Here is a 25,795-nt window from a genome sequence, read left to right on the forward strand (position 1 = left end):
AGATTCCCAAGAAGAAGAGAAACTCTATTATAGAGATGCAATGAGAGTTGTTCAGAAATGGACAGTTAGCTGCTCAGGATCCAGAGCAGGACCAACACAGTCACCAGTGGAATGGAGGCTCCTTAGCCCAAGGCTCCCCAGTTAACCGACTTTTGTCTCTGCCTCCGATTTTCTCCATGTGCCTTTTTGCCTTGGCTCCAAATACCAATGGCTACTACACCAACATCTTTCATTAAACTCCCCAAGAGAGAAAATCTGTGGTCTAGTTCTTCACAGTCTTCCCTCTTTTTTCACTGGACAGCCTAAAGATTGGCTGCCTGTCTACAAGTCAAGTGCTCATCCCTGATCCAATCAGCTATGGCTGGAGTACCTGGGTTACTTGGCCACTGATGCAGGAGGGAATGCCCAGGGTCGCAGCAGAGAGAAATAGGGGTCAGGCCTACCTGTTTCCTCCTGAAGAGGCTCTGGGTGGAACCGGAACTTAGCACAAAAACTCATCTCAGTAAATCCAAATTCCTGGAGAAGAAAGCTGTTTGCCTGATCTCTTTCCTCAACAGTGTCTTAGTGCTATTCTTAAACAAAGAAATCTATATAAAAATAACGGTATTAAAATGTGTACAAGTCTCTTTATCGTTTGAGTAATTCAAGGAGCCACTGTCTCAAGATGATACAAAAAGATTTCTTCACATTAGTGTCTGACCCAAAAGGCTTTCTTAGAAGCCACCTGCATCTCCTGAGCTCCCAGATGCATGGAAGGATATAACCTGAGTGTGCAGAAAGTAGATGTAAGGGTGGCTGGTCCAGATGACTCTAGGTTGTGATCCTGGCTGAAAGGAACAGAGAACAAGAAGGAACCAGAGGTCAAGAAAAAATTACAGAGTCCAGTTCCTCTTTCTTCACCAAATTCCAGACATGAACACAGGTGGGTGTGTCATGGGATCAGGGAGACCAGGAAGATGCTCTTTTCTACTGTCATCCCCTCAGCAGATGGAGCCCATGCGGTCACTGCGGGGATAGGAGGGAAGTTCCCAGGGGTTCCTGAATACCATCAAAGATGAAAAGGTAGACAGACTCAATCACTTTAGGGACCCCAAGTATGAGGCTCCTTTTACAGTTTACCTCTTTTAATGCTTACAATAGACTGGAGTAGCAGGGAGATCTTTATTAGTCCATTTCACTGATGTGGAAACAGAGGGTTGCAGAGGTGAATATGCATGATGTTCAGAGACCTCTGACCTCTCTGTGAAGCATCATTCCCACCTGGGCACCTCTCAGAGGATTAGGATCCAATCCCCTCCTCCTTTCTGCCAGCTCCCGTTTCTCCCACCATCCACACAGCTTTCCTTGAGCAGACCTTCTGGATCTAATAGTCACTGCTATACTGCAGAGAACAAGAGAAAACAATATCCTAGAACACTGACAAGATCTGGCTTGGGACACAGATGGCCACTGGGCACAGCTTGGGAAGGAGAAGGAAGAGGGAGCCCAGGCTCTGTCACTTATAAGCAGAGAGCCCTCATGAGAGTTGCTTCACCTTCAAACCTCTGTACCCTTGACTGCAAAATATTTCCATCCAGCCTGTCATGTTACAGAGCTAAGGTAAGGAGTAATACCAAGACAGTTTGTGAACATGCATCACAAACAATAAAGATTTACTATAGCCAGAAGGAAGGCTGCTTGACCAGACTAGAGTATCTCCCCAGGAAACTGAATTCTGTCATCTTCTCATTCACTGTCTCAGGAGGCACCTTGCTCTCTCACTTCCAATTCCAGATATAATCAGTACTACTGGATGGTAGGGGCCTTTGTCTGAGCTTCTTTATATCCTCATCAGCTCAGTGACTTAACTGAATGAATGTTTGTGCAGTGTTTTATAGTTTATACATATTCTTATGTAAACCATATCACTTACTTCTCATAGAAAAACCCAATGTTGATCATAACCCTTTCTACTGAGTATTAACTATGGGCTAAGCACTACCATTGCAATTTTTTGTGCATTCTCATTTACTCATCACAACAACTCTATGAGGCAAATGTATTACTATTATCTCTTTATTCTAGACAGGAAAGTTGGAGCACAGAGAGGTTGGGGAAATTGCTGAAGGTCACACAGTAAGTGACAGAACTGGGATATACTCCCAGGGTGGCTGGCTCCAGAGACCATGCCCTTTATAATATGTTAAACTTGTTAACATGTTGCAACTTGCTAAACTTGTAGAATAGATTTCATTTTCTATTTACATATGCCATGTCATTCAACTATCACAACAGTCTACAAAGCAGATAATCCCACTAGACTGGAAAGGTGCAGTAATGTGATTTTTATGAATCCTCACAATAGCAGAGCGGGACTCATACGAGGTCTTCTAACTCCAATCTGGTTCTCTTCCCTCTCTCATAATAAAGGTAAAAACAAGTTCTTTTCAAGGTGCTCTGGAGATAATTGAGACAACAAAGGGCAAGTGGTTTGATTTTCTTTGGAAAGACGGTTCTTGAGAAACTTAACATTTGATTATTGTTCCTGCATTTTCAGTGAGGAGCAGCAGTGTGGGGGTGATGCCAAATATCAATCAGGCAGCGAACAAATCAGTCATCTTCTGGGTAAGTGCGCACATCAAATTAGCATTTTAGGAATGAGGCAGAGAAGGAGATTTCTAATAAGTCTCTCTCCAAAACATACACCAGCTCTCAGAGAAATTTCTAACTTCTAACATTCATAGGATTTTCACAAGAAAGTTAGTAATCCTAAAACTCTCCCAGGCAAATGGCATATTCTCTTAGAAATTGTAACAACAATAATTCTGAAGAAAGCAGTAAATTTTACTTCCTTATTTTCCAATTTCACATACCCCACAGTGGTCATATGTGGGATGCTGCTGATTTCTAAAGAAAAGGCTTGTTTTAACCAGTGGAATTTTACAAGGGTGGAAACTTACAAAAGATGATTACTCAATGAAATCAATAAGGCATCACTCACTATAGATATAAGAAAGCAAGATATGACCTTTCACCTTAAGTAGTTTAAAATGACCTAGAAACAAGAAAGGACATGTGGTAGTAATAGAAGCCTTTTTTTTTTTTTCCTTGTCAATTCAACTTTTATTTTTCTGCTGAAATTAGGGTAAAAATCTAAAATAATTTTTATAGTACTTGATATCTTCCACTAATTTTCTCCAGCTTTATTGAGATATAATTGACATATAGTATTATATAGGTTTAAGGTGCTGAATGTGATGATTGGACTCACATATATATTGAGAAATGATGACCATAATAAGGATAGTTAACACATCCTTCACTTCACCTAATACAATTTTTATATGTGTAGTGAGAACATTTACATGCATAACATAGTATTGTTAACTATATTCACCCTGCTGAATATTAGATCTCCAGAACTTATTCATCTTATAAGTAGAAGTCTGTACCCTTTGACTGACCTCTCCTGTTTCCCTCTACAACCACCATTCTACTCTGTTTCTTTTCGTTTTTTTTTTACTCTGTTTCTATAAGTTTGTTTGTTTGATTTTAGATTCCAGATATAAGTGAAATTATGTAGTATTTGTTTTCTCTGACTTATTCCACTTAGCACAGTGTTGACCATTTTGGAGTATGCAGCTCTGACGCTTACTAATTCTGTAATCTTAGGCAAAGCCATTTCTTTAACCCTTAAGCCTCAGTTACCTTATCTGCAAAATAGGGACAGTAATAATACCTACTGGATCACAGCAACCACTATACATCAGATACTGGTAGAAAGCTGGAGATGCCATATATAAGAAGACAGTCAAGGCCCTTAATCCTATGGAGCTTATGTTATAGAAGTACTTAATAAACTGCTTGTAATTATAATTTTTTAGAATTATAAGATTGAGATTAAGATTACTATTATTTACACTTTTTGTTGACTGGAATTTGGTCCTATTTTTCCATACCATTTTTTCCTTAAAGATTTTATTTCAATAGAAATCGTTTTCTTGCTTAGATAGTAAATTTTTTTAAACTGTTGTTAAAAGTGATGGTATGAGTAGCCTTATAGATCAAACAAACAAAAAAAAAAGGTGAAATTTTTTGTGTAGGCCAGACCTGGAAATTTCCTGAGGTCAAAGAATCCTGGAGAAGTACAAGGTTCCTCTTAGAACAATCTCTGAAGAAAGCATGCTTATTATTGAGTGCACAGGGAAGGCCTTGAGTAGAAAGGATGCTGGAAGCATCAAGGGGCCCTATGACTGCAGCCTCTGGAGAGACCTGGGTGGGTACACTTAGGAAGGGCCAGGCCTAGAGGTGCCCTCAGATATACGTAGTTGAGGAGACCCACCAGGAACACATGTACATGTGCTTGCAGTGGCCCTCTCCAGTTCTCTGCTCTGAGAGGGACCCTCAAAGAGGTAGACTGACCACTCGCCTGTGCAGCTTGGCATAGACCCACCCACCTCACAGCTTCTCTCTGGGGCCCAGGAAGACTTCTCTGCTTCTGAGGCATCTGGACAGTTTCATCTGGATGCTCCTATGTGGCTCCAGAACCTTCTTCCTTAAGTGTGCACATCACCTCAGCCCAGTCTTTACTGCTAGAATCAAAGCTTTGAAACAGAGGTCACAAGGATAAAGACCTGACTCCCAATTCACCTCTGCATTTATTTATTAAGAGATATTCCTAATTAATCTTTTTGATAAATGAGTAAACATTCTCACAGTTCTTAAAGTTTCTTGAAATTGACAAACATTCTTAGAACTTCAGAATAATACAATTTTAGAGATTTAGGGATGTTGGAGCCATTTAGTCCAACCTCCTTTGTTCAGAGCAGAGGGAAACAGGGTTTGGAGAAGGGACGGGACACTTCTGAGGACCTGTGGCTATTATCTGGTAAATCTGGGACCATGACCAGGTCTCTGACTCCCAGTCTAGTGCTCTTTCCACCTCTTGATCAATTTACAACCTGAAGCAGGAAATTTGACTATCCTTCTAATCTCCTCCCAACTTGTGCAGCTACAAAAATAGATACAATCTGGAAGCCCAGCCATGCCAAATATTGTGGCAGACTTCCCAGCCTCACTCTCCTCCTCCCCCAGCTGATGAGAAGTGGAAGCTCCATAACACTCTTGCTAGAAAAGTGAAAATTATTTCTCTTTTATTCCTTCTTAAATCTAAATTCCATTGCCCGACCAAGTTCAAAGGCCACTTAGGATTCACTATTCAGAGAGGAGGGACCAGAGAGATCATCAGATAAACACAGTCCGCTGTTTTAGATTCTATAAATTTAAAATACAGGAAACAATTGTGAACATTTACATTTTAAAAAGACCCAGACTAATAATGAAGAAAACACGAGGTCTTCAAGGGAAACCTGTGTGGCTACATGAGTTCTTTCTCCAAAGATGAAAGGCTAAAAAGAAGTTGAACTTATTAAAAGATTAATTTCAAATGGTGGCTGGATCCTAAGAGAGAAGCAACCTGGATACAAAAGACAAGAGCATTTGAACATAATGTAAGCTGAACTTGAGGAACTGTTTTCCTTCGTGCTGACACTTGGCAGCATAATGGAAAAGACTGGATGGGAGATATATGTACAAGGACACTCACTGCAGCATTATTTGTAAGAGAAAGGAATTGGAAATAATCTAAATCTTCTTCCACAGGAGACTGGGTGGAATAAATTGTGGTGCATCCATACTGAGGAATATCATGCAGCTATTTAAAAACAGAAGATTAAGCTACATATTCTATTGTAACATAGAATGGTGTCCAATGTATATTAAGATACTACATAGCAAAAATATATAATAAGTCATGGTATTATATAGTATGATCCCATTTGATTTAACAGGAAATGTATATATTTGTATATGTGTAGAAAATTTCTAGGAGAATATGCAAGAAAATTATTTGCTGGGAAACACTAATAGGAAGAGAAGGAGAATGAGAGGCTTTAATTTGTCATCTTTCATCCTTTAGATGTGAAAGTTTTACCACGACAATAGATTCGTGCTAGTATCTTTTCTTTTCTTTTTTTTTTTGTATCTTTTCAATAAACCACAAAAATCTAGTATTTTTTAAAGACCACAAAAATCTTCTGGAATTGATTTTTTCTTATAAATTTTAATTTATTAACAACTCTCCCACAACATAAAAATTAATGAATATAAGAGAAATCTCCAAGAGCTCTTCACCAATACCTCTTTTTCTTCCTTCCTGAAGACTTCAGCCCTTGGACAAAATCTATCCTCCTCATCCTTGCCATCTCATCCTGTGTAACTCTGAAGCTAACACCATGTAAAAGTCCTCAATCACATGCTTTTTTGGCCTCTTCCACACACCCCAGATTCATTCCACATCAGCCACCAGCCTTGTTGTGATACCTAGAGCTAGAATGTGGAACTTCCTTTCTCCGGTCAGGACCCAGAAAGCTATGATCACAAAGAGTTGGCACAGGTGCTCTAGCAGGTTATCGTTATTCGCTTTTTTGGTGAAAATACAGGATCAGGGAGTTTCCTTAGTGCACACCGGTGAGCTGCAGCAAGGCATTTGCCCAACTATCTGCAACATACTTTTGGACCACTCTGAATAGAGTGGATTGAAGGGGACAGGGCTACAGATTTAACAAAATATCCACAACACGCAGGTTTCTAATGATGACAACCTGTATGGAAGCACCTAATAGTCTACAAAAGAGCCTACATTTGAACCTTTTCTTTCTTTTGTTGGCAAGGAAGAGTATTTCATTTATTTTTTTGGCCACATCAAGCGGCACGTGGGATCTTAGTTCCCTGACTAGGGATCGAACCTGTGCCCCCTGCATTGGAAGTGCAGAGTGTTAACCACTGGATTGCCAGGGAAGCCTTGAGGAGGGATATTAAAAAAAAACTTTTTTTTAATAATTTGGGGGAGGTCATGCTTTTCTAGCTTAACCTGTTAATGATTCAGAAGACTAGAAAGGCATGTTTTCAATATACACTAGTTTTTCATGTATCACGCTAATTCTTCTTTCCCTCCCATTTTGTGAAAGTGTTCTAACTTCTGAACTGGAAAAGGTATGAATTGGATCGTTTCTTTCCTATGTTAACAAGTTGCCTGTCTCCATATCTATATACTATGTGATTCTATTTATTCTGGAAATACCCTGGTAAAGGTAAAACTATAGAAATAGAGAATAAGGGTTAAGATGGTGGTGGATACTATGCATTTTAAAACCCTTAGAACTATACACAATAAAAGTACAATTTTTACTGTCTGAAAGTTTTAAAATAAATTTTAAAAACTTTGCTTTTTCATTTTGAGATACCAATGTCCATAGCAATATTAGTAAATAATGATAATAATAATAGTACATATAAAAATGAATGCTAGATCCTCACTTCAACAGCATGTCATTGAAAGGTAAAATTCTTCTGGCTTCTTCAGTGTTGGAGTTGAAATATCTGATTGGAAATATGTATCATGTCATCTTCTGCTCCCTACTTACCAGTTTCATTCCAAACACTATTTTTCCCTCTCACTTCACAGTCCCAGGCCTAAATATACCAGGTTGTTTCTTGCTCCCATGAGCTTTCAAAACCCAGCTCAGCCATCAGCTTCTTAGGACAGTCTTCCCTAATTCCTGATACAAATCATGCTTATTTATCTATGACCACCCCCATGATGCTAGGCCATAAATGTGTATCAATGTACCGCTCACCCCCTTAGCACTCCATTAAACTGAGCTCCCGGAGGGTAGATATCACGTGTTATTTGCTTCTGAATCCCTGGAACCCAGCACAGTGCTGGGAACATAATCCAATGTTCAAAAAATATTTGAAGATAATTAAATAATTTTAAACAACTCATTTTTTTCTGACTAGGCAAACTAAATTACTAATTATGTGTTTGAAGAAGAGGGCATTTCTCCAAAAAAAAAAAAAATTCCCTAACAATATAATCATTTTTCCTTTTCCAACATTTTGTTACTACTTGGGAACAATCTCACGTATTAAGAGGATACAGTCAGCAGTAATCCATTTTATAGCATGTTTTGCAATATACAGTCCCATATTTCATTTAATCAATTTCCTTCTCGTTTGCAAGTACCAGTGTAAATAAGCTTGCTGCACCTTTATGCTGCTGCTGCTGCTGCTAAGTCGCTTCAGTCGTGTCTGACTCTGTGTGACCCCATAGACAGCAGCCAACCAGGCTCCCCCGTCCCTGGGATTTTCCAGGCAAGAACACTGGAGTGGGTTGCCATTTCCTTCTCCAGTGCATGAAAGTGAAAAGTGAAAGTGAAATCGCTCAGTCGTGTCCGACTCTTAGCGACCCCATGGACTGCAGCCTACCAGGCTCCTCCATCCATGGGATTTTCCAGGCAAGTAATTCCTAATTACTGCAGTCCCTTTTACTTAAGAGGACAAGTGCTTTTGACTTCAGCTGGGACTTATCCACACCCAAAAGCAAAGGGAGAGACAGACTCTTGAAGGGACTGGGGTACATTCATTGTTGCAAGAATCTCAGATTAGTGTTTATGGTAAAACCCATGCGCCCTGCTCAAATACTAACGGATCTGGAGGGACTAGAGGGAGGGATTTCCCATCCCTGTATTCTGTATTCATCAGGCTGATCTCATTCCCTGGCTCCGGTAATAGGATAGGTCAAAGACATCTGGCTGTTCCAGGCTGGGATTTTGGCAACGGCTGGGATGAACCTTTGCCTCCAGTGAGACTGCAGCAGGCTGGGTCTGCAAGGAGAGCTGCCAACCTTGTTGTCACACTTGCCCGAGTCAAGGCTAGACAAGAGTCTGCCTGGAGCTAGGGATACAGGCAGATCGCTAGAAGTCTGGATAGGGTTTGAATAATGGCAAGGCCAAGGCTGAGGGCATGGGAACATGGCTTGGGGGCCCTGGCAACACCACTCATGAACACACTATCTGAAAAGAAGAGTGGCCTCTGTTACCTCTCTTATCCTCAATCTCCCTGTCAAAGACGGAGGATTAGAACCAGTGATTTCTAAGGCTCTCTTCTTGACCCTTGGCACAGGCAAAATGGCTTGGTCACAGAGTAGGTCAGGCAGGACCAGAGGGCAAGGCAGCTCAGAATTCATGGTGATCCAGACTTCATGCTGAGTTAGAGGACACAAGGTAAGAACAGCCCCCAGGGATTCTTGGATGGCTCCAGAAGCTCCCTGCTCCAATAAGCCTCTGGGAAGCGGGCTCCTGAACTGAGCAGGTTTCCCAGGCCAGCTAGCAAACTATCTACTCAGAGGATACATATTTGCCCAAGGAAAGGCCTTCAGTCAGAGGCCCTTGGAGCTGCATATGAGCAATGCACTAAAGAATCCCAGGGGCAAGACAGATACTTAGTCTGGTTGCCCGCTCCATGCTGGCCCCAGGCTTAGCACTCTCTCTCCACTTCCTTTTAAACACCAGCCCCTCCTCCCCTACCTCCAGTGTATCCTTTGTTAGGAAGCAGCATCCATGGGGGAAAGATAGCAATTTTAGAATCTGAAACCCTGATTTGAGTCTCAGCCCTGACTGTTGTGCATTTATGTGACCTTGAGTAGATTATTTTCCCTACCTATACCTCAATGTTCTTCATCTGTAAAATGGAAATTATGTCACCCATCTCCATAGATGTCTCCATGACTCAGATCACTAAATAGCTGTGCTCTGTAGACAGAAACACCTGATAGACCTAAGCCATTAGCCATGTCAAATTATTTTGGGAAATTGTTGGGGTCTAAATGATGCATAAATAAAACCAGAGCTAGAGAGAAATCCTCTCTAGGCTCTGTGCAGACTCGCTGTCTCCTAACAGTCATCTGGCCATTCCCCTAATTCTCCCCTCCAGCCTGCAGGGCTTGGCTGTGGGGCCAGCCAGCCACTAACAGGACTGCTTGCTGCTCAGACCAGACAGTCCCCAGGGCTGCAGGCTTGTGCCTGTCAGCCTATCAGCTGGCACACTGACAGACAGGGAATCTGGCCAACAAGTGTTTAATCAAGATGGTACCAAGTTTTAAACCTGTCGATTCACTGCAGTGAATCTAAAGGGGTCACAGGCAGCACTATTAATAAATGCCAGAGGTCTGGTGGGCTACAAAACTTGGAACTTGAAGGCCACGGGGTATTACGGAAAGGTGGAGGATCTGGGGGAAAAGCGTGCCAGCCTTCCTTGTGCAGAAGACAGTCCGTTGAAAACGCACGAACTTTGAGGCCCAAAACACTGGAAGACCAAGCCCTGCTCTGCTATTTATTGACTATATAGCCTTGGCAAGAGCACTTCTCTGAGCCTTGATTTTCTCATTGTACAATGGGTATTACAATAATAATACCATCCCAGTAGATAATATTTACCAAAGACATATGTGTCAGACACTGTTGTTTCATGTGCTCTGTGGGTATTACACATGCAACCTACTTCTCAGGATTCTTCTGAAGCAACTGGCTAAAGTACCCGATGAGCTAATGGACACCTGACAAAGATGAGCTTCCTCTCTGTACTCCTCATCCTTATGTCTCACAAACCCTTACTGCTCAGGAATTCCCTGGTGGTCCAGTGGTTAGGATTCAGAGCTTTCACTCCCAGGCCCAGGTTTAATCCCTGGTCAGGGACCTAAGATCCCATGTGCTGCAGAGCGTGACCAAATTAAAACAAAACAAAAACCCCCAACAAACAAACAAACAAAACCTACTACTCTGGTGCAGCAATTTCTTTATTCTTTGCAAATCTGGCTTCATCACTTAGCAGCTGTGTCACCTATGCAGTTACTTAACTACTTAACTACTCTGAGCCTCACTTTTTTTTTTAAATAAGGTAAAACAATGAGTGATGACCTCATACAGTTGTGGGAATGAAATGAGATGGAGACAAAGTGCTTAATGCAATGGCAGCACGTAGTAAATCCTCAATGAATATTCGTTGCTTTAATGGTTATTTATCACCCCTCATATTTGTGTCATGTTTTTCACTTTATGAAGCACTTCCACATCTGTTAACTCTTTGGATTTATACTCTGTGAGGCAGACAGGGAAAGAATTATTATTCCTATTCAGCAAAGAAATGGAGGCTCAGAATTGTGGAGTGACTTACTCGAGGTCACATGGTGAATAAGAAGCGGAGATGAAACTGAAACCCAGATCTTCCTCCTCTAAGCTCAGTGCTTTGTCCCCACTAAGAAAAGTGCTAAAGCCAACCCCCAAGCTGGTCCTTTGGCCTGAAAAGGAACCCCATACGTGCAGCCAGAGGTGGTTGGTGGTGGGTGAACTTCATAGCCCCGAGTGAGTCCAAAGTCTCCATGGCCACTCTAAATGGAGGCCCTTCCCAGGCACCAAGAAGCCCTTGGGGGATGATCCCTGGCAGGGACATGACTCTCAGCAGAAACAATTCCTGCAGAGCTTTCAAGTCTTCTGACATTTCAGGGTCCCACAGAAATTGAATGCAAAGTTATATACATAAGTACGCTGGGTATTTTTCTGGGTAGATGGTCTGATGCTTTTATCAGATTCTCAGAAGCATCCCTGACCCACAGAAGGGAAAGAACAGTTGTAACAAGCTGAAGCTTTGACTTTCACACCTGAATAGCCCTCTTCCAAGTCCTGTTCCCTGGGGGTGGCCTCTGTGAACCATGGCCATGACCAAAAGTAATAGCCACTAGCCTCTGCTTGCCTTGCCTGGGATGGCCTTTATTTTCTTCTTGTCTAGATTTACCAAATTTACTTTAGAGAGTAGACAGTACCTTTATAGTCACTCTGAAACAACCAAGTTTTTTTTTTGTTTGTTTTTTAATCTTAAATCCATTATTTAACCCAAGAAACAAGAGTTAACATAAACAGGGTTTACCACTTTGTCTGAGCAAACACAATTTAGATGTGCTGTTTCTAATGAAAACCAAAACAGAGCAAATAATTAAGTTAAGAACAACAGCATCAATTTAGTAGTTTACCAATTAGCAATTCACTCCAACATGTTTCGAGTAAACGCTGAGCTCACAGAACACCATGCTTAGTGCTTCTGGTTTAATTGGCCTCTCTGCAATACTTAGCACAACTGGCCTCTGTCATCAACAGCACCATCTTCCCTTGGTCTTGGTGACGCACACTTCTCTACCTGTGGGCTCCCTGTGCATGTTTTTGGGTAGGTTCTTCTTCCTCTGCCCTCTCCATAGATATTAGCTCTGCCCATACACTTTTGTTTTCTTGCTGGCTGTCTCCCTGATGATTTCATTGGCTTCCACAACTTTGTTTACCATTTCTATCCTGATGATTCCCAAATCTGTAACCTTGGTTATTCTATCAATACTAATTTTGCTCACTTGGATGAGGACAGCAGCCTTCTAATAGGTGTCTTGCCTCCATTCTTGCCTGATTTGATCTATTCACGCAGCCGAGTGATTTTCCCAAAATGCAAACTAGATCATGGCGTAGGCAGAGAGGTGGGGGTCACAGACAGAGGAGCTCGTAAGACATTCTCAGATGTTTGAAACTTACCCTGAAGGCACTGGTGAGCCACTGACGAACGGTGGACAGAGTAACTATGATCTAGTTTGCATTTTGGGAAAATCGCTCTGGCCTTTGGCCAGATGCATTTCTTTTGTGACCTGATTGTGGAGGCCACTTTGTGGTGATTAAAAAATCTATGAGTTTATTCTTCTTCCCACTTAGCTCTTTACCCACTGGTTATGCAGAAATGTAGAGGGTATAGAGGGGTAAGACACTTGTTAAAAAGAGTTTAGAATCAAACAAATTAAAGGAGACCTGAAGGCTTCTCTCTTCATCTCTTTACTGTATGTTATGCTCTGGGTGCATGCCTTCCTCAGCATAAACACACCATCAACATGCCTGGCTCAGCGTTCCTACTCACAGGCTCCGCTGTTCCTTGAACTCTCTCTCCCACCTCCGCACCCAGTGGTTCTCCAGGAAGCCTTCTTGATCTTCCTGGCTCTCTGGATACATGCGCCTCAGAACTCCTAGGGCATGGGCTACGTACATGCACCACCTCTTTTGCACTTCCCATACATGACAGGTTTTGATAAAATTTTTCATGTAACTCAGTGCTAAAGAATCCGCCTGCTAATGCAGGAGATGTAAGTTTGGTCCTGGATCAAGAAGATCCCCTGGAGGAGGAAATGACAACCCACTCCAGTGTTCTTGTCTGGAAAATCCTATGGATAGAGGAGCCTGGCAGGCTAGAGTCCAAGGGGTCGCAAAGAGTCAGACATGACTGAGCATACATACTTACACATGATAAAATTTTTCATATGAATTTTGCTATGTTTCTCCAGACAAGGCTTTCCTATGTCTCCAAATGAGGCAAGGACTATGTCTGATTCATCTCCATTTCTTTAGTGACTTTTGTTCACTAAGCACTTAGGAAATTTTGGCTGAATCAATAAGATCATCCAAGATCCAACCCTTGAGGGCAGCTTTACTCTGGGATTTGAATCAAGGTTTCTTTTGCCGCTAACCCAGAGCTACCAGCTATTATCCATAGCTCATCCAAACAAAGTCACCCTTCTAGACATTCACATTGGATGGCATCACCCATTCACTGGACATGAGTCTGAACAAACTCTGGGAGACGGTGAAGGACAGGGAAGCCTGGCATGCTGCAGTCCATAGGGTTGCAAAGAGTCAGACATGACTGAGCAACTAAACGACAATAAGAAAAAAGAGTGTGGAACTGATGGGGAGGAGTCCTGGGTGCAACTCTAATCTCATTCATCACTGATTCAATGAGTCATGTCATCTCTTGCAAAAATAGTTTGTTTGGTTTTTTTCCCAACTGCAAAATAGTTGTTGTTGCACTTCACAGGTTGTAAGGATTAGAGGAAGTAGTATATCCAAAGGAGCTTTGAAGACATGTTAAAACAAAAAGTGGTAACTTTGTGCTTGTGTGAATATAACCCTTTTCCTTCTCTATTTACAGGCATCACTATTTTTCTATTCTCTTTCCATCCATGTCTGACCTTTCCATAACAGTGCTATTCACCATAGTGCAAGATGCTCTTGCCTACAGCAAACAGCAGTCTTTAAGTTCAAATTTTATAACTGTAAATAGAGTCATTCAAAAATACCAGGGTCAGGACCATGGCTGGCATCTACAATGAGAGTCCAGAAGGAGTGATACAAATCAAATGACCTCTCTTATTAAAGAGAGTCAATATGCCCTGGAGGGATTGGTGACAGTAAAAGGGGATGTGCAAATGGAATCGGTGAAAATTATACTGAGCATCCTGTGTAAAGACCCAGTGTTTATCTCCTTTTTTTTCACAATGCTGCCAGCATACCAGTATGCTGCCTTTTCTTATCTGTAGGAAAGTGAGCAAGGCCTGGTCATATAAATACAGAAGAGCTCATATGTGTGTCTGCGAGACATATCTTTGGTGCCAAGATGTCAGGAGGACCTGATCTATGTGGAACTTTCCTGGGGCTCTTGTATAATGCAGTGTGCCCAGAGTCCAGAAGAAAACATTTTTGGGTGAGACCTTGAAACACAAACACCTCTGAAATGGGGGCAAAGGTCACAGTGACAGCTTGTTATCCCCATCTCTCCTACAATTACCATGTGTCATGGGTGGAGTGGCATTGAACCTAGAAGGAAACAGGACATTTTTCTATAGGCTATGACTTCTCTGCTCTCCTGCCATGCCTCCTTCTTAACCACGGTCTGTCAAGTCAACCTTGAACAGCCAAGGGCCTTCTACCTTAGAGTCCTTGCAACTCCTTCCCTACATTTTAACCCAGTAGCGCACTTATAGATGATCCTTTTCTGGTTGGTTCCTTTCAGACTGTTAACTTCTTAGGATTAGCTACCCCATGGACTGACTATACAGTTCACGGAATTCTCCAGGCCAGAATACTGGAGGGGTAGCCTTTCCCTTCTCCAGGGGATTTTCCCAACCCAGGGATCAAACCTGGGTCTCCCACATTGCAGGTGGATTCCTTACCAGCTGAGCCACAAGGGAAGCCCGAATTAGCTACAGATGTTAGATTTGACTTCTCTATCAAATAATGGACTGCAGGCCTAAGGCAAGGGAGGCACCAGGTTCCTGGGACACTGCCCTTGTTACAACTTCTGAGTATCCAGGTCCCTGATATCTGAAAGGGAACACTGGACACACTGCACACATATCCTCTGCAATATGCTGATAATCCTGTGAGAGTCTCCCATCAGATGAGAGCTCAGTCTGATACTTTAGAATAATATACTTTGTCACTGAATCAGAAGTGCAGTTGAGAAGAGCCTGGAGTTGAGCTTGGCTGTAGGCTCAGCACGGGTGAACAGTGGCATGGCTGCTTAGCAAGTCTACAGCAACGTAGGCAGCCTTGGCAACTGAGAAGGGGCCAAATTAATGGGGGGGAAGTGGGCAGCCCCATTCTAGCCTGTGCTAGTCAGTCCACAGGTGCATTACCACACTCCCCATTACAAGTCCCTTCATAGAAGACAAATAACCTCAGTCCACAGTGGGAATAGGAGCAGGGTGGATAAACGATGGGCATAGAACAGATCTGAAGAAACTGGGAATCTTAGTTTACCGGGAAGAAGGCATGTGAGGCCCTTTAAGAGCCGCCTCCAAATGTCTCTGAAAGGTTGTCATTTGGAAATAAGATCAACCATGATCTATGTGAAAACTAAAACCAATGGCTGAAGACAAGCTGATTTTCATTCAATGTTAAGTACTCCTTTCCTAACAAACAGAGCTGACTATCAGTGGAAAAGACTACCTTGTGAAGGAAGGCGGCCTCTGCCAGTGGGTGTTCAAGCAGAGATTCAATAACAAGCTGTTAAAAGCATGATGGTCTGTGAGATTCCAACTTGTGCGACTCAAAGCTAATGGCATCCAATGGCCATCTCAATTCCACAAAGTTTTGATGCCAAGAGAGAGCATAGAACCTAGTTCCAAAAAGCAGCCTTTCCTGCCACCTCCCTCTCTGTTCCCAGCACACTAATTTTCTCTCTTTCGGTGCTAGTAGGAAGCAGGTCTCCATGAGAGGTGGTAAGTGAGACAAGGCTCTGCCCAGCCCTCTCAGCATGACTGGCAATTAGCTGGACTCCAGCCTTCCAGGACTCACAAGCTCACAGCAGGTCATGATATTCCACTGGTGCTTATTTAGAACCCAAGGAAGGAGGCAGCCACAGGTAGCAGGGGCTTAATTCTGAACCCATGCTAACCAAACATTAACATTTGCATTTAAAAAGAGGAGCAGGAAAAAGAGCAATGAAAACTCTACTCAATTAAAGCTGTTTGCAAATGCAAATATGCCTGACACAGAAGAGAAAGGGACTCCTGAGTGGCCACCCCTCTCTGTTGACATTTGTGACCAGACAGAAGAGGGGAGTATATACATACGCCAGAGGAAGAAGAAATTGGAGTGGGTGGAGGAGTGGAAGATGAGGAGGGACAGAAAGATAATTTTGTTCTATACCACGAAACCTATAATTTCACTCTGACATGAAAATTAGCTCTGTAGCTAATTAGCTTTCTAATATCATTTGCTGCCATAGAAAGGATAAAAGTTTATGAATTTATGAACCTACCTGAAAAAGAAAAAGGGGCTGCAAGTTTGCAAGAGGGGATTAGCTGATTCAAATCACAGGGGCCATTTTAGGGGATTAGGCCTATCATTGCCTTTGTGCCGGGAAGAGCTTCTAGGAACAGGCCTCATGTTGTGTCTGCACACCATCACCCTCAGTGGCTGGACTGGCTTCTCTGAGGAGCCCTCCAGTATTTGGAAAATCCTGATGCTAAAGGTCTCCTTGTACAGTGGCAGGCTCTGTGCTCTGCAGCACCCCGCCTCTGGTCCTAATTGTGCCCTCTTGAGCCTCTGAGCACACTTGCCCTCCTGCTGCCCGGGACCAGCCTACTGTCACTTAAAGTAATTTATGAATCAGGCGATGAGTCCACCTGGAAGCTGGCCCACTTACCCTATCAAACATCTTCTCTTCACCTCTTTGGACTGTTCTAGACCACTTGGCCTTCCCTAACAAGATCACTGTGATCCAATTAGATGTAGAGCCTTCTAGAACTTTCAGAACTCAACTTGGCCTTGAGAAATATCTCTCCTATTTTTATTTTCCTTAAAATATAATTATTGTATATCAGCAAGATGGCAGACTATGAAGTTCTAACTCTCATGATTCCCATAGAAACACTGATACTAACAACCACTCATGGATGAGAGTACCTTTATTAGAGTCTAAGAGTATAGAAGAGGTTTAAGCACCTGAATGGAGCATAAAATCCAAGAATGGTGCATTGCGTGTCAGAAGAGCCATTTTCCTTTATCTATGCCAACCCTTCCCCAGAGTGGCACAGTTCAGGGCCAAGAGAGACCCCCATGGCCCATGATTTTTCCCACAAGGGAAAGTGAAAGTGAAGTGAGCATCCAGCTTCCCCAGGCTTGCAGGGCACTGCCCAAGATGCCCACTTCTATCTCATCCCACCCAGAATACCGAGGGGATGGGCTCAGCTGACTCACCTTGGAAAAGCTAGAAGCAGAGAAATGGGGTGAGGGCTCAGAGCAACCAGCATGCATATCTCAACAACCACCCACAGATCCTACTAACTAGCTTGCAGTCTTCAATAAGAGCCCTAGAATAGATCAACAAAACTATTGTTGGTTTTGTGAAAAGAAAAAATTGACAAACCTTTAGTTAGACTAAGAAAAAAGACTCAAATAATTAAAATTATAAGTGAAAGATGAAACAGTAAACTGATTCCACAGAAATACAAAGGATCATGAGACTACTATGAACAATTATACATCAACAAATTGGGTAACCTAGAAGAAATAGGTAAATTCCTAGACATATGAAGAGATTGTGATTAGTAATACCACGACTGAATCATAGAGAAATAGAAAATCTAAACAGGCCAATAACAAGCAAGGAGGTTAAATCAGTAATCAAAAACTTCCCAAATAAGAAAAGTCCGACAACTTCACTGATGAATTCTACCAAACATTTAAGGAATTAATGCCAATCTTTCTCAAAATCTTCCAAAAATTTGAAGAGAAGGGAACACTTCCAAACTCATCTTACAATGCCAGCATTATACTAAAGCCAGACGAAAAACTTTACAAGAAAAGAAAATTACAGGCCAATATCCCTAGTGAACACTGATGCAAAAATCCTCAAGGAGCTACTAGCCCACCCATTCACCAACACATCAAATGGACCAAACACCATGATCAAGATGGGTTTATCCCTAAAGTAAAGATTAGTTCAACATATGCAAATCAATTTGTGGTTTTCAGTCTGTCTGCCCTCTGATGGGATGGAGAAGGATAAGAGGCTTATGGAAGCTTCCTGATGGGATAGACTGACTGAGGAGGAAACTGGGTTTTGTTCTGATGGGCAGGGCTATGCTAAGTAAATCTTTAATCCAATTTTCTGTAGATGGGTGGAGCTCTGTTCCTTCCCTGCTATTTACCTGGGGCCAAATTATGGTGGCATATTGAGCAAATTTGGAAAATAGCAGTGGCCACAGGACTGGAAAAGGTCAGTTTTCATTCCAATCCCTAAGAGAGGCAATGCCAAAGAATGCTCAAACTACTGCACAATTGCACTCATCTCACACCAAACTAGACAGCACATTAAAAAGCAGAGACATTACTTTTGCTAACAAAGGTCCATCTAGTCAAGGTTATGGTTTTTCCAGTGGTCATGTATGGATGTGCGAGTTGGACAATAAAGAAAGCTGAGTGCCAAAGAATTGATGCTTTTGAACTGTGGTGTTGCAGAAGACTCTTGAGAGTCCCTTGGACAGCAAGGAGATCCAACCAGTCCATCCTAAATGAAATCAGACTTGAATATTCATTGGGAGGACGGATGTTGAAACTCTAATACTTTGGCCACCTGATGCGAAGAGCTGACTCATTGGAAAAGACCCTGATGCTGGGAAAGATTGAAGGCTGGAGGAAAAGGGGACGGCAGAGGATGAGATGGTTGGATGGCATCACCAACTCAATGGGCATGAATTTGAGTAAACTCCAGGAGTTGGTGATAGACAGGGAGGCCTGGTGTGCTGCAGTCCATGGGATCCCAAAGAATCAGACATGACTGAACTGAACTGATGCAAATCAATAAATGTAATATACCATATTAACCAAATGAAAGATTAAAAACCATATACTCATCTCAATAGATGTAGAAAAAGCATTTGAGAAAATTCAACATCTTTTCATAATAAAAACTCTCAATAACTTAGGTACAGAAAGAATGTACTTCAACATAGTAAAAGCCATATATGACTAGCCCACAGCTAACATCAGACTCAATGGTGAAAAGCTGAAAGTTTTTCTTCTAAGATCAGGAGCAAGATGAGGATGTGCATTCTTGCCACTTCTATTCAACCTAGTCCTGGAAGTCCTAGACAGAGCAATTAGGCAAGAAAAAGACATAAAAGGCATCCAGATCAGAAAGGAAGAAGTAAAACTGTCTGTGTTTGCAGATGACATGATACTATACATAGAAAATCCTAAAGAATTCACCCAAAAAACTGTTAGGATTAATAAATGAATTCAGTAAAGTTGCAGGATTCAAAATCAATATATAAAAACCAGTTGTATTTCTTCTATATCTTAACAACAAATTATCCAAAAAAGAAATTAAGAAAACAAACCTATGTACAATAGCACCCCCCTAAAATACTTAGAAATAAACTTATCTAAGGAGGTGAAAAATCTATACACTGGAAACTATAAAACATTGATGAAAGATACAGCAATCCCACTTCTGGTTATATATCCAGAGGAAAGAAATAAATATCTTGAGACATCTGCACTCCCAAGTTCATTATAGCATAATTCATAGTAGCCAAGATATGGAAACAACCCAAGTGTTCATTGACAGATGAATGGATAAAGAAAATGTGGTATATATATTGCATATATAATATATAATGTGATTACAGATATATATATATATATATGATATTATTCAGACATAGAAAAGACCAAAATCCTGCCACTTGTGTCAACATGGATGAGTCTAGATGACATTATACTAAGTGAAATAAACCAGACACAGAAAGACAAATGCTGTATGATCTCATTTACATTTAGAATCTAAAAAAGTCAAATTCATAGAAACAGGGAGTATAACAGTAGTTGCCAAAGGCTGGGAGCTGGGGAAAATGGGAAGGTGTTGGTCAAAGGATATAAATTTTCAGTTAGAAGATGAATAAATTCTGGGGCTCTAACATACAGAATGGCGTTTATACTTAATATTGTATTGTACACCTGAAATTTTCTAAGCAAATAAATATTAAGTGCTCTCACTAGAATAAAAAGGAAAAAGGTAACTAAAGTAGGTGATGGATGTGTTAAGGAGCTTGATGTGGTAATCATTTCACAATGTATATATATACCAAATAACATAATTTAAAAATAAACAAAGGTTGAATAGACATTTTTCCAAAGAAGACATACAAATCACCACCAGGTTCATAAAAAGATGCTCAACAACACTAACCATAGATTGGAAATGAAAACCGCAATGAGATGAGATAGTCTCACACCTATTAGAATGACTTCTTAAAAAAAAAAAAGATAAATGCTAGCAAGGATATGGAGAAAAGAGAATCCTGGTACACTATTGCTGTGAATGTAAATTGCTATACCATGATCGAAAACAGAGTGGAGTTTTCTCAAAAAATTAACAAATAGGACTACCAAATGATCTAATAATTTTACTTTTGGGTATTTACCCAAAGGAATTGAAATCAAGATCTTGGAGAAATACCTGCACTTCCACATTCATTGCAGCATTATTTATAGTAGCCAAGATATGGAAATAACATAAGTGTCTATTGATGAATGAATATGTAAAGAAAATGTGATGTATATATAATATGATGTAAAGAGTTGTGTCTGACTCTTTGTGACCCCAAGCACTGTGGCCCGCCAAGCTCCTCTGTCCATGGGATTCTCCAGGCAAGAATATTGCTGAGGAAGATTCTCTAAGGAATCTTCCTAACCCAGGGTTTGAACCATATCTCCTATGTCTCCTGCAGTGCCACCCAGGAAGCCCTCATATTATATTTTATACACATACATACACACAACGGAATAATATTCAGTCTTTAAAAAGAAGGAAATCCAGCCATTCACAAAACCATGGATAGATCTGGAGCACATTATCCTAAGTGAAATAAGCCAGACACAGAAAGACAACTACTGTGTGACATCACATATATGTGGAACCTAAAATAGTCAGTCATAGAAGCAGAGTAGAATGGTGGTTGCCAGGAGCTGGGAAGAGAAGGAAATGAAGACATGACAGTTAGAGGGTGCGAAGTTTCAGTTATACAAGTAAATCTGGAGATTTACTGTACAGCATTGTGACTTAGTTAACAATATTCTTTTGTATACTTAAAATTTGCTAAGGAGGTAGATCTTATATTGGGCTTCTCTGGTGGCTCAGTCAATAAAGAATCCAACTGCAATGCAGGAGACCTGGGTTTGATCCTGGGGTTGGGAAGATCCACTGGAGGAGGGCATGGCAACCCATTCCAGCATTCTTGCCTGGAGAATCTCCATGGACAGAGGAGCCTGGCAGGCTGCAGTCCATGGGGTCACGAAGAGTCAGACATGACTGAGCAACTAAGCACAGCACAACACAGATCTTATATTAAGTATTCTTACCATAAAATAATAGCAATAATAAAAACTGAGTGGGAGGAAACTTTAGGAGAGGATGGATATGTTTTCAGCCTTGATGGTTTCCTGGGTAGAGCTTTTTACATGTCAATCAAACCTCAATGAAGTGCTTTTTATATGTACATCATTATAGTCCCATTTACTGAGCACATATTCTGGGCTATTTCATTTAACTTTTGCAGGAACCCTAGGAGTTAGATGTTCAGTTATTATTTCCCTTAACAGTTGAGAAAACTGAGTCTCAGAGATGCTAACTTACTTGCCAAAGGTTACAGACCTGGTAAATTCTATAGCCAGGATTTTGAATCCCAGACTGTCACTTATTACTAGTATCACTACCTTATATATGCAGGACCTTTCACAGCTCATTGATTATGGGTGTTATTACTCTGTGAATTCTCTCAGTCCCCCAGTGTGTGTGAAGAATGTGAGCCTCATAGAGATAGAGTGCCTGCCCCCATCCACAGATGGCAATCAGTGGTTCTGGAGTTGGAACCCAGACTTTCTGTTCATGCTCTCTTTACCACAGCATGCTGACACACCTGCTAAATATTTTGCCCTACAATTGTTTTATTATGACTTCTAGAAACACAACCAAAAACATTAACAAGTGAGATTAACACAGAGAAATACTGAATGACTGACTGTATTTAAACATTTTTTAGACCCTTTTCCATGGGCCCCTAAACATGGTATAATTCGATTCCAAGGCTTTCTACACACAGATAGATATCAGCTCCTGTAACTTATAAACACCAAGCTCTGGGTCCAAATGATTTCAGTCTAAGACTCCTGGGGATAAGAATCCTTCAAAGCAGGCCATGAAGCTATAGAACCCTTCCCAGCTCCCCACCCATACAAAGCATTTTCCTGCCCTCCCTCCTTCCTATTCCTCTCCCATTTGGAGGCTGGGTTTGCCCCATGACTACAACTCCCAGCCTGACACCCAACCTAAGTTCTTCTGGGCTGGGGCCCATTAACAATTCCTTTCTGGCCTCCCAACCAGATCTGGACACTGGGCAACATGCTCCCTATAATCTGTCCCTACTCCTTCCCATATTTCTTGGTACCTGTAGTTTGTAGTGAACTCAAATCCATACAAGACACTTTAAAGAATAATGTCATCCATTTATCTGATAAAGCCCACAATACATAGAACCCCCAATGAGTAAAACTGGACCCTTAGTAAAAGACATTAAAGCTGTTACAAAAAATATCATCAGACAGCACCAGGCTGAGGGGTGGGATCTTGGGGGTGTGTGGGAGAGGCTTAAGAGGGAGGGAATATATGTATATTTATGGCTGATTCACGTTGTTGTACTGCAGAAACCAACACAACATCGTAAAGCAACTATCCTCCAATTAAAAATAAATGTAAAAAAATAATAAAATATCTATATCAAATGATCACTCTCCTTCCAACAATCATTATGAATTAAGAGTTTCTTAAATGATTACATTCACTAGTTGTAACAAATTTATTTTGGGAGGTCTTAAAGAACAAATCTAAAGATTAATCATGTAATGCTCTCTGATACTGAAATTGCTAAACTTCTCACAGAATATGAAAAGCAAATTTACTTTTGAAACATCTTCTTCCAGTTTATGGGTCTTTGGGGACTGATTGTGAGTGTTACGTGGCTACTTCTATAAAAAGGTTTGTGATATCCAATAATAGTACTCTTAAAGAATAATTAGCATCTTTAGAACAGGATTCATGAATATTATTCATCACAGCTCATGGAATCCAATGAAGGCACACAGTCAAGGAAATGATACTTGGTTGATATCCAAAAATAGCCAGAGCTGGCAGTCTGGTTTGCAGCCTCAGTAGTCCAAGCAAGGAGTAGAACAGGACACAAGGAGGCATGAGAGTAAATACTTCCCATCTGTGTGTCTCTTGAGTGTGTGCATGACTTGTGTCCAAGTCTTCTGTGACGCCATGGACTATAGCCCACCAGGCTCCTCTGTCCATGGGATTTCCCAGGCAAGAATACTAGAGTGGGTTGACATTTCCTCCTCCAGAGATCTTCCTGACCCAGGGATCGAACTCCTGTCTCTTCCGTCTCCTGCCCTGGCAGGTGGCTTCTTTACCACTGCACCACCTGGGAAGCCTAAATACTTCCCACAGCATTCCAAAGATGTGACCCCTAAATTCAATTTTTCATTCCCAATAATGTCCCTTAGAAAACGTGTAGCTTAATTATAATGAGTGCATCCAGTTTTGATGCCTTTATGTCTTATCTAAGAATGCTCCCCACTTTCTGTTTTATGTGATATCTATTACACAGTTGAGCTTCACTCTTTTTTTGGTATAATTTCAATCTTTCAAAACTTGTGGGGAGGCTCTACTTTCCTCACAAATGAACAAGAGTCCCTGATCTCCAGACAGCCTCTCCTTTTACCTCCCTGCTCTGTTAAAGCTGCCACTCCCTTCCTTAGTCCCTCCAAAGTGGGTTCCACCTGAAGTAGACTTCCTATCCTATTCTTTACATGAGTCCATCACTCCTTTCTCCACATATTTCCCTCCCACCTCTTCATTTCCTCTATGGACCATATTTGCAGCTGACACACCTAAGCCCATTCTGGCACGCTGTCCTCAGGAAGAACTCCTTTCATCCTGCTGTTTCCTTACTGAGTCTGGTATTTAGTCTTAATAATTTCGTTTATCTCATTCTTTACACTTCACACAATTCCTCCTGACAAGCATCATCTTGGGTTCTCCCATCAATCACTTTTTTTTTAACAGCTGTGAAATGTATGTTTATTGTTACTTCTGACCCATTCATTGTACAACTAGTCCAGCATAAATTACCAGAAAAATTTTACATTATTTATTCAGGACTGTGGTTTCTCAATAACTTTGAACTTGGGGTCTTCAAATGTGAAGTTAGGGAAAGTGTTTGTGTCTGCTTTACCATATATTTGGTCCAGCTTAAAAAGCTCCCTGTCCAGTTCTTGCTGATACTCTGGGTCAGCATCAACAGGTCCTCCAGATGTCTGTCGCCTAGTTCTATATTCTCTGATCTTGTCCATGAAGAATTACCGTACAGGATCAAGTTCCTTATTAGATGCCACTGCTGTAACACCTATGTTCCTCCTCAGAGAGACTGAGACTGCAGACTGAATGACAGTGGACCTGAAAAGCCTCTGAAGAATCATGGTGATCCTGTCCCTTGCATTCAATCCCAAGCTGCCAGAGCCGCCACTGCCGCCACCCTGTTCCCATCAATCACTTTAGAAATATAATGGAAGGGAGGGTGGAGTGGGAAGGATGGCTTTTGAAAACTTGAATGCAAATGGCATTGCTAACAAGCTGTGCTACCTATGGAAAATTATGTAGCATCTCTGAGCTTCTATGGGCTTCCCTGATGGCTCAGATGGTAAAGAATCTGCCTGCAGTGTGGGAACCCAGGTTTGATCCCTGGGTCAGGAAGTTCCCCTGGAGAAGGGAATGGCAACCCACTCCAGTATTCTTGCCTGGAGAATTCCATGGAGAGAGGAGCCTGGCGGGCTTCAGTCCATGGGGTTACAAAGAGTCGGACACGACTGGGTGACTAACACTGAGCCTCTATTTGCTGTAGAGGTTTGTAGAAGAGAGATTATTACCCTATTAACCAAGGCTGGAATACAATGATCATGAAATGATGAAAGGGAAGGAGTTCCATTAACTACAAAGAATTGTCCAGAAGTAAACTGCTATTCTCCTAGCAACATCTCTGCAGCTGTTAGCAGCTGTATTCTTTTTCCACTGACAGAATCAATGTTCTCATCTCTTCTCTTGATAACTTACTCCTGAGAGACCTGGCCTAGTGACCTGTTTTAGCTTCACAGAAGGTGAAGCTGGGCCTTCAGTAACTGCAGCTGAAAGTCTTAGTGTGCTAGTGGTCCACCACATAGATAATTTCTTAAAATGCCCCATGGCACATCTCATTCCTTCTCAGTGCCTGGAGAAAAGCACCTGGTAAGTGGTTAAACTGAGCCATCCTCACCACCTTGACAGTTTATACATGTCTAGGGCTTCCTGGTGGCTCAGAGGTTAAAACGTCTGCCTGCAATGTGGGAGACCTGGGTTCGATCCCTGGGTCAGGAAGGTCCCCTGGAGAAGGAAATGGCAACCCACTCCAGTATTCTTGCCAGTATTCTTGCCTCCTCCTCCCATGGACGGAGGA

The 25,795-nt window shown here is 41.6% G+C and overlaps 1 long non-coding RNA gene and 1 pseudogene across 1 annotated transcript in view; both read right to left on the reverse strand.

The window, feature by feature from the left end:
• LOC106502417 overlaps positions 1-25,795 on the reverse strand; it is a 602,578-nt gene that overhangs the window by 226,601 nt on the left and 350,182 nt on the right. The window lies entirely within an intron of this gene.
• Positions 24,284-24,824, reverse strand: LOC102173565 (annotated as a pseudogene).

Source organism: Capra hircus, chromosome 8, assembly GCF_001704415.2.
Source record: "Capra hircus breed San Clemente chromosome 8, ASM170441v1, whole genome shotgun sequence".
Classification (NCBI taxonomy): Eukaryota; Metazoa; Chordata; class Mammalia; order Artiodactyla; family Bovidae; genus Capra; species Capra hircus.